The sequence below is a fragment of the Talpa occidentalis genome, unplaced genomic scaffold (genome assembly GCF_014898055.3).
Source record: "Talpa occidentalis isolate TD23 unplaced genomic scaffold, MPIMG_talOcc4v2.1 talOcc4.3, whole genome shotgun sequence".
NCBI classification, from domain to species: domain Eukaryota; kingdom Metazoa; phylum Chordata; class Mammalia; order Eulipotyphla; family Talpidae; genus Talpa; species Talpa occidentalis.
The window spans coordinates 93,273,796-93,289,726 of record NW_023603184.1 but is presented as its reverse complement, the minus strand read 5'-3'; the positions used below and the strand labels follow the sequence as shown (position 1 = coordinate 93,289,726).

The window sequence follows — 15,931 nt, the reverse complement described above, 5'->3', positions numbered from 1 at the left end:
CTGTCAATCAAGTTCTTAAAATGGCTGCTGTTATGCTCTATTCCTACATAGGTAGGTGTTTGTTGTAAAATGTAGGTTTTACAGTGTTCACATTATGATGAGGCCAACAGAACAGGGACTTTGAAAGGACATTGGTATTAGTTCTCTTTCCCACCTTGCAAGTTGGTGGGTAGAAAAACTGAGAAATCAGCTACTAAAGAAAAGAAACCTGAGCCCAAGAAAGCTGATGCTAGCGGCAAGGTTAAGATGGGTAGTGGCAAGGTTAAGATGGGTAGTGGCAAGATCAGAACGCCTTTGGCACGCCAATGCAGCTGAAACCCTGTCCTAGTCAGAGAATTGGCAGATATTTCCAACCTGGTATGTATTCCAGAAAGGCCATGTACAGGAAGATGTATTCATTAGCTAAATCCAGGATTGAAATGAAAAAGGAGAAGGCTACTACCACAAAAGCCAATAGGTTATTACAAAAATGGCAGTACCCAAGTAGTAAAACGTCACAAAAGGTCTCAATACTTCCCATTGAAGACATACCTTGGAAACTGTTGAGCCATGGCAAAACAAACAAACAAACAAACAAACAAAAAACAACCTTCAGTAGGCACTTCAGTCAGCATGAGAGAAAGCTGTGAGCTCGCATCACTCCTGAGACCATTCTAATGACGTCACAGATGCAAGAAGGTGATTTTCCTGCAGCGGCTGAGCAGCAACTTTCTATCTGATTAGACTTTTGTCTTTCAATCAAGTTCTCTGCCTAGGACACACCAGAAATTTGTCATTGCCACCTCCACTAAAATTGATGAGTAGTATGAAGATCCTAAAACATCTCACTGAGCTTTCCTCAAGAAGAAGGTACATAAGCCCCAACACCAGGAAGGTGAGATCTTTGACACAGAGAAGAAGTAAGAGAATACAGAGGAGCACATGGTTCACCAGAAAGCTGTGGACTCGCAAGTTAATGGAATTTACCCTGACAAGTTGATGTTCTAAATTTCTTATAAAGAATCTAATTAAATAATGATCCATTAAAAGAAGAAGGAAAGATAGTTGTTTTATTCACAAGTCTCAAGATGAGGGGTACACCACATCTGGGGACTAGGGGGAAGGGGCAGGTATGGGAAATCACCAGGGTAGGTCAGAGACAGAAGAAGCTGAGTTTTAATGTGGGTACAAGTTTTTATTGGTGCTTCTTCAGGAAAGAAGATGTACAGCAGGTTAAACAGGCTTAGGACTGGCTAATAATCTCAGCCAGTTCTGGGGTGTAGTTATCAGATCCTGCATTCATTAGGGTGGGGAAATATTGTACCAGGGTGGAAAGTTGGGCATACGGAGCCTAGATTGGTTAATTTGCACATGAAAGTTGCACTCACAGGCCAGCTGTTTACTATGTCTAGTAAGCTTCAAGTAAGTTGGGCAGGACAGGGAATAGGAATTAATTATGAAGGGCTAATAACCATCAGCAAATTTAGAATATTTAGCAAATAAATCACCAAAAGCGTATCTGACTTTTCATTCATCTAGGCTTATATTTCATTTTCTTTTTTTATTTTATAGCTGTCTGTACAAAATTGACCCTCATGTAGGAGAAAACATTTTGCATATTAAAATTAAATCACGGGCCTCCCCAGTGGCGCAGCGGTTGAGCGCTGGGTTGCAAAGCTGCCGGCGACCTCTGCGGCGCCGGTTCGATCCCCGGCTGCTCCTCGGCCACCGAAGGAGGGTCCCACATGGCGCGCAGACCTCTCCTGCCGCCCGCTGCTCCCCTCAGCAGTGTACTGCGGTCTTTCTGCCTGCTCTGCTCCCCGCTCTGGCTCTGGTGAATTCTCTCACCCTCCCGCGCTTCTGACTGTACCCAGTGCATGTATAAAAACAAAACGAACGAACAAACAAACAAATAAATAAATAAAAACATGCCTCTAAAAAAAAAATAAATAAATAAAATTAAATCACATTTTCTGACTAAGTTCACCATTCTAAAATAAAATAAGACACAGTGTTATGTTTTTCACTTAATTGTGTAGTCTACATGCCCCCCCCCAGCCAGAAATAAGTTTCACGTCATCTTTCCATGAGAATATTAGCTTACATTCTCTGTATCTAAATGCTCATGCCCTGATCCAGTCAGTATCCTGACCTCAGTATCCACACATAATTATAGTTCTATGAAGCTATAGGATGGAGACTACAGAATAGATTTTTATATATTTTATGCAGCCTACCAACACAGACCTCAATAACGAACAATGAAGACTATAAAGTGATTCTGGCACTAATCTTTAGTCTCTCATCTCTGTGAAATAATTATTATGAATCAGTGTGGTTAAGAGAATAGTTCTGATCTAGGTCTATGCTTCATTGTCAATCAACAGGAATAGTGGCTACTGGTTGGTGGTGGTAGAACCGACTTTGATGAGTACAAGAAAGCAGAATGGAGGACAATTAAAAACTAGCAAAATAATAAGTGAGAGTTATAGAAAAGATTAATCCAAGAAATAAATGACAAGAAGGAAAATGTTTTGGCAAACATTTTTAAAACACTGCTATTTTACACATAATCAAGGCAATCACAACCTGTTCTGAGCACATAACACTTCTGAATAGATGGCAGCAGAGACTGGGGAGTTTTGAGAGGCCCCAGAGTGGTTAATGGGAGAATTAGCACAATTCAGAAAAGACATTAATTAGGTCAATCTGCAGTTTCAAAAAACTTTAGCACCTCTCCAATGCTATTAGTGGATTAATGACCCCAGCTCCTGAACAATAGACAAAGATTAACACACAGATTTGGGCTGTTTAAAGCCAGCTTGAAAAAGAAATTAGAGATGAAGCTAACAAAGTTGGAAAACTATGATAAGAATGAATAGAAGTGTGTTCACGAGTTATAAGAAAAGGCATATATAAAATAAAGAATTATTCATAAAAACACATAAATTTTGTAGCTCAAAAGAAGAGAGCAACTAGTGATAGTGAGTCTTAAAAGATAGCTTGTGTAAATTCTCTAAAAAAGACGTCTTAACTCGTGTAGAGTATGAATTTGCTCAACAATACTCAAAGGCAAGAAGAAACCCAAAAATTGGGCCTCCCTGGTAGCACAGCGGTTGAGCGCTGGGTTGCGATGCTGCCCACAGCCTCTGCAGCGCCAGTTCAATCCCCAGCTGCTCCCCGGCCACCGGAGGAGGGTCCCACATGGCGCGCAGACCTCTCCTGCCGCCCGTTGCTCCCCTCAGCAGTGTGCTTCGGTTCTTCTGCCAGCTCTGCTCCCCGCTCTGGCTCTGGTGAATTCTCTCACCCTCCCGCACTTCTGACTGTACCCAGTGCTTGTATAAATAAATAAACAAAACAAAACAAACAAATAAATAATTAATTAAATTTTTAAAAAAAGAAGAAACCCAAAAATTTATTGATCTTTAAATCAAATTAATTCTAGCACCAAGTTCCCCTGGTCAGGGTGGGGTCTTTCTTGAGTATCGCAGAATCCAAAGTACTTAGGTACACTTCAAATAGGGAAAAGGTTTGTCCCTTAATTTCATGGTGATTCCCATGCTTGCTGTTCTTCTGCTTCTAAACCCTGGGCCTCCACTCTGTCGTAAACCCTGGGCCTCCACTCTTCTGCTCCAGAAAGAACAGAACCGTCCCTTCCAGCAGCCCCTGACAATGACCACTGACACATTGGTGGAGAGTCCTATAGCATCTATACCTATAAGGTCTCTTGAAGTAAGCAAAAAAAATTTACCAGATAGTAAAATGTTTCACAATCTGTGTATTGCAAATAACATTTGATTTATGCAATGCCTGGGATTATGTAATTCAAAATGCTACTTATTTCAAAATTTAGGATGCCATAATCATTCAAATTCTTGTTGTTATGGAAAAATCAATCACATATTAAAACTTTATGCTCACATTTTTTTCTGGAGTAACCAATGCCTTTGGCATATTTTATAAAATACACTCTCCCTTACAAGGATATAAAAGTCAGAATTCAATGGCAAGAGCTAAAATTTCTGCCTCCACACAAATAATTCTTGAGCATGTTTCAAGTAGTGTGGTTTACAAAAAAAAAAGCAATGGTTATTTCTCAGAATAATTGTCAAGTTACTATAAAAGGGATCCCTTATGAATGACAACATTCCCCAGAATGTTGACTGATTTGAATTCCCCAGGATGGTTTTCCACCTCCTCCATATCTATTTAAAGACTTGCTATGTGGGATTCCACACAGTTAATCAATCATCGAGTTGAATCAGCTTTAACAAATGGATCAGGGATGTCTCCTAACACTAAAATTTCCAGTAGAGGTGGCACAACGTGATATAAAGCCTGTAGAGAGAAATGGCTGAAGACAGAGATCTTTGATGATGTCCTTTCAGATTTACAGACAAGTTTCCAGTAATAAAGATTGGACAAAAGACTCTAAATGTCTTGACAGGACATAATTAAATGTTGTGGTTCCTTTCTAAAAGAGAACCTAAAAGAAACAACACAAATTTTAGAGACACTTTTAGTGGCAATTCTCAAGAGCAAGAGTTTGTAATTGTAATCAATTTCTGTGTAAGTCTGCTTCACAGATGACACTGTTCTTGAATATTAAGCAATTAGTGCCTCAGTGCCACTTGACTATGCCCGACTCCAGCCTTGTCATATGAAGTGTCAGAAACAAGAAATAGTGGGTTTTTTATTATCTCAGTGTACTGGCCATACATTAATGTTGAAATAAGGCCTCTACATTTATCAGTGTGTCTGATTTTGTTGATTTTGGAGACTAAACCATTAGATGACACGATCAGCAGTACAACAGCTCAGGAATCACAAGTAACAGCCTCTGAAGAGTTTGAATCCTAATTTGGGATTGCATGAAGACAGAGGGTTTACTAAAAATGACACATTCAATATGAGAATTTGATTACATTTACTTCACACTCTTTTATGTAATAAATTCCTAGTTCTGCCTCACTATGAAACTGATGGTAAGTTTTCATCAGCATGTTAAGAGGATATTTCTGGTCCAGTTTGGATCCTCTTTTGAGCCTTGAATTACCCTCATCCTACATTTTCTGATATATGCTAGTCTGATGGTCTAGTCAACTCTTTTTCTTTTCTCCCTCCCCTCGCCACCCCACCCCCAGCCATCATCTAGTCAATTCTTAAAATAACAAAGTGATGCTGTAATTGTTTGTCACCTTAAGAGTTCTGTGCCTGGGGCAAGGAACACAAAAAGTGCCCTCACTTAAAGAGATACAGAAAAAATGTAGGTGAAACAAAAGAAGGAGAGGGAAGCATCTGGGTCATGATGGGTCACCAAGGCGTCTCCAGACCTGCAGTTCACTGACTTTTTTTGTTGTTGTTGTTTGTTTTTTAGTTGAATTATTTTTTATTGAGGTAACATTGGTATATATCACCACATAGGATTCAGAGGGACAGGTTCACACCTCTTCAGATATATGTTTTTTTTTTTTATTTTAAGTGATATTTTTCTTAAGAGCTACAGCAATACTATGTTGTTGTTGTTTTTTTTTTAAATATTTATCTATTTTTATACAAGAACTGGAGTATAGGCCAGATGCACTGGAGGGCGAGAGGATTCACCAGAGACAGAGTGGAGAACAGAACAGGTAGACTAAAGAAATACACTGTTGAGAGGAGCAGGGGGCGAGACAGGAGAGGTCTGCTTCACCATGCGGGACCCTTGCTGACCAGCCAGGATTGAACCCGCCCTGAAGAGGCTACAGACAGCTTTATGGCACGGCGCTCCACCAGATGCGCCACGAGGGAGGCCCTCTTCAGATATATGTTAACACACCACCCCCATCACCAAGGCACCCAGAGCCTACCACCATAGCCCATTGGGCTCCCTCCATATTTTGGTTCTCACCATTCATCTCTTCTCTAAGGGATATAGGGGGAATCACAAGTGACTACAAAAAGACTTGCTTTTTGCAGTATCTTTCAAAATTTACCTAATACTGCTGTAGAATCTGTATTCTCTGTACAAGGGCAGGATTTTTCTTTAAGCTGGAACAATGGAAATATTCGAACCTCTTGAGTTAAAAAAAAAAGTGGACACCTTGATACTTTCTATGCAATGCTGATAAACATTCCCCCACAATAAAGGGATTCTGAGGAATTCTCAGGGTATCCTTTCTCAACCAAAATTGTGAGGTTTATAGGATTACGAATTCAAAAGCTTAAGGATTTATTTAATGTTTTAATTAATACTTATTAATAATTCAGGAATTATCCTCATGCTTAGAAATCCAAAATTACTGGATTCCTTTTAACTTCTAAAATTGAGTAGCAGTAAGAGAACTTCATTCCTGCTATATTTGTAGTCTGGGGCTATCACAAATTCCATTTTTTCTCTCTTGACTGGAATTAATACTAGCAACTTCTGAAGGTGACACTGGATGTTCCTGATCACACATCTAATGTTCCTGGGCACACATATAATCAGTCAGGAAGTGATGAGATCCATTGTGGGAGTAGAGGACCTGGTCTGAAATCAACTTTGCAGTTTGGATCATCCATTACAGTGGGGCAGTGAAGAATATGGTTACTGATGTGGAAAGGGTAGAGGATTGATGTTATGGGCATGAGGAAAGTCTTTGTGAAAAGGGAAGAAGAGAATTTTTGAGAAAGTCTATAAAGTAAGGAATAGTCATCTAAAGAAAGGGAGCATTGTAATTTGAATGGGGAGCAGAAATATTCTGTGATTGCCAGCAGCATTAAGAGCCCACCAAAAGTGGATGGTTATGAATTTAAAGTGAGACTAGTCAGGATAAAGGAATATATTTTTCCAGCCACATTCAGCTGCTTAGGAGAAAGCACCAAGTAAGCAAAAGGGCTGGATTTTACAAGAAAGTGTTAATGGCTATTGAGTGAGTTGGGTAATAGTGACAGGTTAGGTCTGTGGATTAAAAGTTCCAGAATGGCTAGAGTTGTCAAAGTGAAGGTACTAGAAATATGGGTAGATGAGATGCAGGTTTCCTCCACTATCTGAAAGTAGAGCATTCTTATTTGGTATGATTTGTTAAGATCATTTTTTTGAGTCTGGGAACACTGTTACTACTAATTTAAAGATTTATTTATTTATTTTATACAAGAACCGGGGTACAGGCCAGATGTGCGGGAAGGTGAGAGGATTCACCAGAGACAGAGCGGGGAACAGAGGAGGCAGACTGACGAAATACACTGCTGAGGGAAGCAGCAGGCACGAGAGGAGAGGTCTGCAGCACCATGTGGGACCCTCTGCAGCCAGCCCAAAACAAACCCGCGCTGCAGAGGCTGCGGGCAGCTTCACAGAGCGGAGCTCAACCGCCTGCGCCACCAGGGGATGCCCTGTTACTACTAATTTATACGGAATATTTTTTTATTTTTAAGCGTAGAAGAAGTGGTATAGGCCAGAGGTGCAAGGGTGGGAGGTTTGGTGAGAGGACTCACCAGAGACAGAGTGGGGAGCAGAACATGCGGGTTGACTGAAATACACTGCTGAGGGGAGCAGCGGGCAAGAGAGGCAAGGTCTGCTGTGCTATGTGGGTCAACTCCCTGGTCAGGGATAGAACTCAAGCCATAGTGGTAATGACACTGAGACTAATCCCTAATATTTTATCATTTCCAGTCCAAAAAAATAAATTTGCCAAATCATATCTGATAGAAAGAAACACAGAACAAATGACACACCATAACTCCCAGGTGGGCAGGGCTCCAGGATGGTAGCCTAATGCAAAATGTGACGTAAGGAATTTCACCTGACACTATATTTCAGCTACAGGTTGCATTGCTTTTATCTTGATTGTAAGAAATAGATCAATTACAATGGGAGATTTTCTAAATATGCTTTTAGTCATGCTTCCTATACAAGTTTCCATACAATAGTGTATTTTTATTTTCTGTATCATTTTTATTATTTTTACTATTTGGGATAGCTTTGGGGAAGCTGATAGAGATTGTTGGGGGCCAAAGTTCTCATCTTACTATAACCCTGAAACCATTTCTCAAATATGAAGGATTTGACTCTTTCAAAGGTGTTTTTTCTGAAATGTTTACACCAAATTCTCTGTGAAGTCCCCTAAGCAACATGTACTAGAAGAAACACCAGAGAGGGCCCAGGTTCCGAAAAAAGCGAATGCAGGTGAAAATCAAAGCCTTTTCAGCTAATCATTTCCAATCCTTTTTTAAAAAATATTAGCACTGCATCACTATGTTAACATGTACACATTATTTTCTGAACAATGGTTTTGAGTATGTTCACAGAATTATGCAAACATCAACATTCCCTGAGATTCCACAATATTTTTGTCATCACCAAAAGAAATCCTGTATCCATTAGTCATTCCCCATTTTTCCTTTCCATGAGCACCTAGCAACCACTAATCTATTTTCAGTCTCTATGCACTTGACTATTGGGATCTTTCATATAAATTAGATGATACAATCTTGACATTTTGTGACTATCTTCTTTCACTTAGCATAATGTTTTCAATATTCACTCATGTGATAGCATCTAATATCTGTACTGCATTCCTTTTTATGACTGAATAATATTCCATTGTGTGGTTACATGACATTTTGTTTATCTGTTTATCCTTTCATCAGTTGATGGACATTTGAGTTGGTTGCACATTTTCTCTAATAATAATATCACCGTTATGAGAAACCCTCTTTCAAAGATGCTTCTGAGGCTCTAGAATTAAGAAAAACCATAATTTTTTGACAATACCTTTTCAACGTTTCCATTTTCACTAGCCCTCCTCCCATTTTAATTCTTTCCCCTTCCATACCTTCATTGCCTTCCTGTTTATGAGACTCTTGGGCAGAAACGAAGACCTGCAGCTGGTGTTAGGCGGGGGCTGCCCTGTAACACTAGGACTTTCTTCTTATAGAGCTTGTAAAGAAAAATAATGAGAAAGAACCAGAAGGAAGAGAGAAGTATCAAAAGGGAATGGGCAATGTGCCTGAAGGATCTGGGTGGGAAAAATAGTGCCGACAATGACATATCAACTATCCAAGACCATCCCATTGCTCTTCCCCACCCTCCACAACACCCACCACACCCTAGGGATTGTGCTTCCCTGAATGGGAGAACAGATTTAAATACAAAGCAACAAGTTCCCCAGCTCTAGGTAGCTGGGTCCCAGTGGAGACAATCAAGGCACTTCCGGGCTAGTATCTAGCACTGTGACTCTCTGGCCACATGTTATTCTCTCTGGTTTCCCTGTCTGCTTATTACATCACCCATCCTCTCCCCAGCTGACCCCTATCCCAGGAGGTTTGATTTTAAATTCAGCACATATTTAGATATTCAGATTTCTACTTAACTTGACATATCTCCACTATGAATTCATTATCTACCCCCACCCAGCCCCAACTCTTCTGTCCTTTCACAGATGCCGCTCTGCTCCTGGCTTATGACCCCAGCCTGCCCTGGTCTTAGTTTGCTATTCTCAGCTTGGCTCTGACAACTCCTAGTGATCTCACCCCACTGTGTGTCCTCGATAGGACTGTTGTGTTCTAAAAGGTCAACAGTCAATGGGGTGTTTGGAACTCAAAGAATTTCCCCATAGAAAAAAATTATTATAAATAGTGGTATGGTTCCCAGGCCAATCCACAAAGGCCTATTTAACCAACCAAGGCACTGGAATAGCTGCCCTAAGCCATGGAATCCCTTTAGTCTATTAAGGTTGACCTAGAAGGGAATAGACAAGTGAGAAGAAGACCGTAGCCATTTAACAGTTCCCACAGAAACATGGAAGGAGAAAATTCCAGTGGCAGAGGAAGCCAGAATAGAGGTTGAACAGTATTTTAGCGGTCAGTAAAGCAGAAGTGGGGTTTGCAGCATCGAGGGCACCCTTGACCAGAGCAGGCTCACAGAGTGGGACAATCACAGACCAAGAAGATTCCAGTGGCAAGGGGTCAGGGACCAACACTTTTGACCTTATTCTCCTTTATTCATAAGCAGAATAATATAACAGCAGATCTCCCTTTAGGTGCTGAGGATCTTCCCTCCAGCTAACTCTGTCTTTCTCTGTCATGTTCCTGATTTTTCTCTGGCCTTTGACCAGCTTAGCAGGCCCCTGTTTGATTCTCTTGGATTGCTTGTTTTTTGGCGGAGGGAGTCAACTCTCCCTTGTGCCCCACCTCCATCCATTTCACATCCTTACTTCCAGTAAATACACCATGACTTCCATCCTCTCTACCACTGGATACAGACCACAGGGTTGTTGATCCGAGCACCATGCCCTCTCATAGCTAAGGGAACTGCTAGAGATATTATCTGCTGAATTTTCAGGTTATCAGAGTATTCTATTTATCACTTATTTTATATTTTCTTGTTCGTTCCTTTAACGCTTGCCTATCACTGGGCTCTCATTCATGCCTGCATAGACTTGCAATTCCACATGTGCTGTGCTTGTCTGGTACCCCCAAATCACTGCTGCTCGAGACCCTCTGTGATCCATCATTGCTCTTCCCAAAAAGACTTGCTCTGAAGTGAAAACGAAATTCAGAAAGTTTCCTTCTTAGCCTGTCATATTTTCCCTTTCAAATTATACATCCCAGTTCCCTTAACCCCATGGCTCAGTATCACCTGTATGACTGAATAAAATGCAGATTCACAGGCCCCAAGATCAGAACTTGTGTTTCAGTGGGTCTGGTAAGGAGCCTGCATCTCTACAAATATCCCAGGTGATGGGGAGGCCCATGGTGTGGGAAATGTTGCTGTGTAGAAATCCAGTCATTCTACAAACTTGTCAACTCACCATGCACAGGGCTGCTGAGGGTAGTGCCCAACAAAATCTTTCTACCACGAAATAACAAGGTCTCGATGCCTTCACTTTTCATGGAGAGTGAAGACACAAATAACATCCATCTCCATAAATTAATTAGCATATTTCAAGGTGATTTTTTGCAAGTTAAATCCTGGTTAAAAAAAATTTTTTTTTGAGTTGAGATATAGCAGGAAATCTGCATATTGATGAAGTCACAGGTATGGTCAAAAGAAATACACACTTAACTCCATTAGTCATCATTTAACAATCCAAAGAATAAAAACTTTTGTGCACAAGGAACTAATAGCCAGTCAATCTGATCAAGGGGAATAGAAATAAAAAGTCAGAGACTTGGATGCATACATGCTCCATGTATTTCAACTGCCCCAGAAAAGGGTTTGGGCATCAGACTACAAGGAAGAGCTTAGATCAAAGGCAGGAGGCGGGACCAGTGCAGAGCACAAAAGGATTGTCTATCCCTCAACTCCTGTCTCTCCTTGCCTGCAAGGGAAAAGAGCGGAAGTGCTGGCAGCAGGACAAAGTAAATGGTATTTCAGACTTTGGAAAATATTATATTACATGCAGTTCTTAATAATATCTAGTATTAATCTAAAACTAACACCCCAGACCACTCCACCATGCATTTTATGATTATAAAAGAATACAACATTCTCAAAGTCTGTGAACAGACATTTTTGTATGGGAGGTGGCCAGGATTGCCAGTTAAGAAGCTTGTTTTTCTTTGTTTCAACATTTTTCTCCTAACTTCCTATCACTCCCTTTAAAAAAAAAAAAAAAAAAAAACTATTTGTAGTAGCTGCTCTAGTTTCTGCCCTTAGAAATCTGCTCTATTTATTAACTACTCCTCCACTGAAGAAATTCCACTGAAATTCCTTCAGGGCCTGGCTGCCTTTCAGCTTCTCTTTGCACATTCCTGCCTCTATGTATGTCACCATCTTAAATAGCTGAGCCTTCTGTGCTTTAATAAGGTCTCTCTATAATCTTTTTTTTTTTAAGAGCACAGACCTAGTTTTGCTAAGTTTCTGAATACTGCAGATTGTGAACCCCCCATAATACTCTAATTAATTTCTCTTCTACCTCGTCTGTCTTCTCACTGGTCGGCTAATGACATAAGGACCAGGACTGACCTCATTACAATAACTCTTACATCTCTTATAGCAGGATCAAAATGATTCCTCCAGGCTAGTATTTGAATTACAAACCCCCCATCCCCCTCCATTCCGCCACCCTCCATTCCCCAGAGGTGCCATGTTAAAGATTTAGATGTGCATTCTTCATAGATTCCAATATTCTGGGTTCCAAATTTGGAGTACTGAATTTTTTAAAAGGCATATTCTTTTTCTTTGCTAAGTTCATGACAAGCATTGCACTATCTGCATAAAGGAAAACTAAGCATCACAAAGCATGGTTCTAAATTTCAGTTAACCAGAATTTATCAAAAAAAAAAGGAGAAAACTGCAAACATCTTATTGTCTTTCTTATGACAGGGGATTCCTTGAAAAGAAGCCTTCAGAAACTCTTAGAAAGAACATCCCAGACTTAGGACACAACCGGTCAGCAAATATTTCATCTTGATTTTACCCAGATGGAAGCTTTCACGGCGTGGTCCTGTGAGACAATCGCAGCACTCTCCACAAATTCAGATTAATGAAGTTCATAAATGCTTCTTCCCCTTCCCCACCTCTACCCCATTCATTCTCTTAAATTACCTACAAACATTTGATTGTTAATTGTAGCCAAAAAGCAGAATTGGAACACAGAATGGGTTTTTTTTTTTCCTAATTCCTGAGCAAGGTGAAAAGCACTCTTGTTACTAGTTGAGACAAGTTGAGTTTCCTGCTCAGGTGGCCTGCTGAAATCTCCCATGGAGCCCTGCGCACTCTCAAGCAAGGGTGTTCTGAATCTAGTGTATATGTCACCATCTTCAATATCAATAAACCCGTGCTGACTTAGGGGCTCACATGGTTCTCCTCTCTTCTTTTCACCAGCTCCTTCAGCTTCTTTCCTCCTGGGGATGAGATCCTCTCCTGTACCAAAAATCCCCAATACCAGTGACTTTAAATTGATATGTTTGCATAGTTAGAAAGCCCTCTATGGCTTGGGCAACACTGTGCTTTTCCTGATGAATCACATTCTACAGTTGACATTCAGCACAAGCCACATCCTTGAATCATGTCACACAAGTGAAAAATGAACATTAGAAAGAGAATTTGGAGTACAGCCTCCTGTTGGAGGCTGTTGTATTTGAAGATCTCCCTACTATATTAGTAGCATTTGAGCCTTTTGTCACATAGTATGATTCGCCACTATTTTTAAAATACAGCCCCTCTTTCCTTTGAGAAATTTTAGTCTCCCAGTAAACCTAGAGATGGGGTTTCACCACCACTGCTAAAATACAAGAGGCAGCTCAGTTGGGCTGGGCCCATAACAGAGCATCATCAGGCCTCCAAACTTGAGAGTAACATTCAGATGCTAAATGAAAGAAGTCCCCCTGATGTCAGGGTTGGATCAAAATGCGATGATGCAGCCCTGCGGTTAGTGATGGTCATCTTCTCTGCCGGGTGGAGACATCCAGCTGCCAAATAAGGATAAGCAGAAGTGAAAGTTGAGAGATGTGTCCACAGTTCTTGGCCCTGTGGCTCTGGAGCCTCAACTTCTTTCATGAGCTGCTGTGTCTTCTTGAGATTTTGAGAGTTTATTTGATAAGCTTCCAATATCCTTAAGATCTATCAGCGCTGATATAATGTTTTATGCTTAAGATCATTTAAGTGGTTTCCGTCATTTGCAAGCAAAAACACTCTGACTAAAACCCCTTCCCTGTGAATTATGGAAGTGTTCCGCAGGCAGGATTTCCCACAGGCCATTCCAAAAAAAAAACAGATGAAAATGTGGCACGCAATTGGTTCAGGTGGGTTTGAAATAGGTAGAGTACTAGTGGAGATATTTGTTGCAAAATATTAAAAGCTTCCAGGTAAGGGTGTTAACCACAAGATCAGTGACTGCACAGAATGCTGATGCCAAAGAAAGGAAAAGAGAGAATGGTAGGCAGGATAGAAGATTAAAATGTAAGGTAGGATAGAGTAGCCAAGCAGAAAAGATGAAGATTAAAAAAACAGCTATGTGTTTAACCTGTAATGATAGTAATAGCACACACACCTCACAGAGTTTTTGGAAGGACTAAATGAGTTACTATATTTTAAGAGTCTTGAGCAATGCTGATACATAGCAAGTACTATAAAAGTGCCAGCCATTATTGTAATCATCACTGCTGGGCTGGAAATAACTGGAGAACTACTTGTTTATGAAATAGGAGGGCAGCCTAGATTTTAAAATTCCCTCCCAGATGCAGGTTCTCAAGGCATGACGTAGAGAGAACAGCTTTATCTTAGACAGAGCCAGAAAATGTTAGGCACATCTCATTCCTCCTGCCTCAACATATATCCAGGCCCCTTTCTCAGTGGGTACTTCTGAAAAGAGTTTCAAACTTTTTAACAACAGGACTTTTTGTTTCAAATAATACATCTGAAATGTAATTTTCCACCAATATTAAAAAAAAGTTAAGCATTCTTTCATTGTCCACAGTATCCAATTTACTTCCAGGCTGCGTTTGGTTGGTTGGTTGATTATTTTATTCGTTCATTGATTATGGTATGGAGAAGATCCAGATTATCAGAGATAACTTCCAATTGGTGCTTTTCCAAAGAGTAGCTTACCTTGCATTTTCAAGAAACTTCAAGCAAACTGAGATGGCCAGAGAAGTTTTATGTTAAAATCTGCATTAAATTGGTATGTAATATACTTGAGAAAGTGTTCTTTTATTATTAATTGCAGGTAAAATATATTTTAAATAAATTATAATGTGGGTAATTGCAGTACCAATTGCATGCTGCATTTTCATCTGTTTTTGTTTTTTTTTTTGGAATGGCCTGTGGGAAATCCTGCCTGCAGAACACTTCCACAATTCACAAGGGAAGAGGTTTTAGTCAGAGTGTTTTTGCTTGCAAAAACTGCAATTGGGTATAATGTGGGTACAGACAGTACCCTTAATTACTGTCTGTAATCTTGGGATAGGAAATTCTAACATGGATTCCAAAAATTTCCATCCCCTGATGTACATACTCTGTATCATCTCCTTTCCTATGGAATGAACAGAATGGATAGTACTCTCATAATTCATTTAAATTATGTGGCAAATGTGAAAGGGTTTTGTAAATGTAAATAAGGGTGCTACTCAGTGAAATTTGAGTAAATCAAAAGGAGGTTGCTGTGGGTGGGCCTTATTTAATCAAGTGAGCACCTAAAAAAACTGAAAGCAGCATGTATGACTCCCCACTTCAACTGATTTGAAGAAGTAAGGTGTCATGTTGTGACATAGCCACATGACTAGACCGTCAGAGGGCAACCTCTAAAGCTAAGAGTGACACACACACAATAAACAGCAGGAAAATTGGAATGACAGTTCCAAAATTGCAGAAAGATTGAATTCTGGCAAAAACAAACCAAAAAACATTGAGTTTGGAAGGGAATCCTGAACCTCAGATGAGAATACAACTCTAGCCAGTGCCTTAATTTCAACTTTGAGAGACCCTGAGCAGAAAGCCCATTAACTCTGGACTCCCAAGCCACAGAAACTCTGAGATAATAGAGTAGATATTAATATAAGCCACCAAGTTTATGCTAATTTGTTATTCAGTGATAGAAAATTAATTCAAACCTATGGAAGACAGTAAGTGCTAAGCACTGGAAGATGCTCACTTAGTAAACATAGTATCCTAAGAGACTTTCCTGATGTTCATACAGGTGTCTTCAGAAAAAATTCACTCTTCCGGAAAGGAGACATCAAAAGCTTGGTAGAACTAGCACTGGGAAGGTAACTTGGGCAACAATCATCAGTGTTTGCACCTTAGGGATCAATGAGTGACTAAGAACATAGTACAGGAGTACAGTCTGAGAAAGGTGTCCTCAGGAAATTTCATATTTGTGATAACATCAGAGAATATAAATACACACACCTGGATGGCATAACCTACTACACATGTTATGGCCTATTGGGACCATGGTTATAGATGCAGTTCATTGCTGACAAGACATTTTTGTGACTCCTAACTGAAGAGGTGTCAAAAACACTTTTGTGAGCACATGGGTGGAAA

The 15,931-nt window shown here is 40.1% G+C and overlaps 1 pseudogene; it reads left to right on the top strand.

Moving 5' to 3' along the window:
* Positions 1–267: 267 nt before the first annotated feature.
* LOC119255135 (60S ribosomal protein L6-like) lies at positions 268–13,367 on the top strand (annotated as a pseudogene).
* The last annotated feature ends 2,564 nt before the right edge of the window (positions 13,368–15,931 follow it).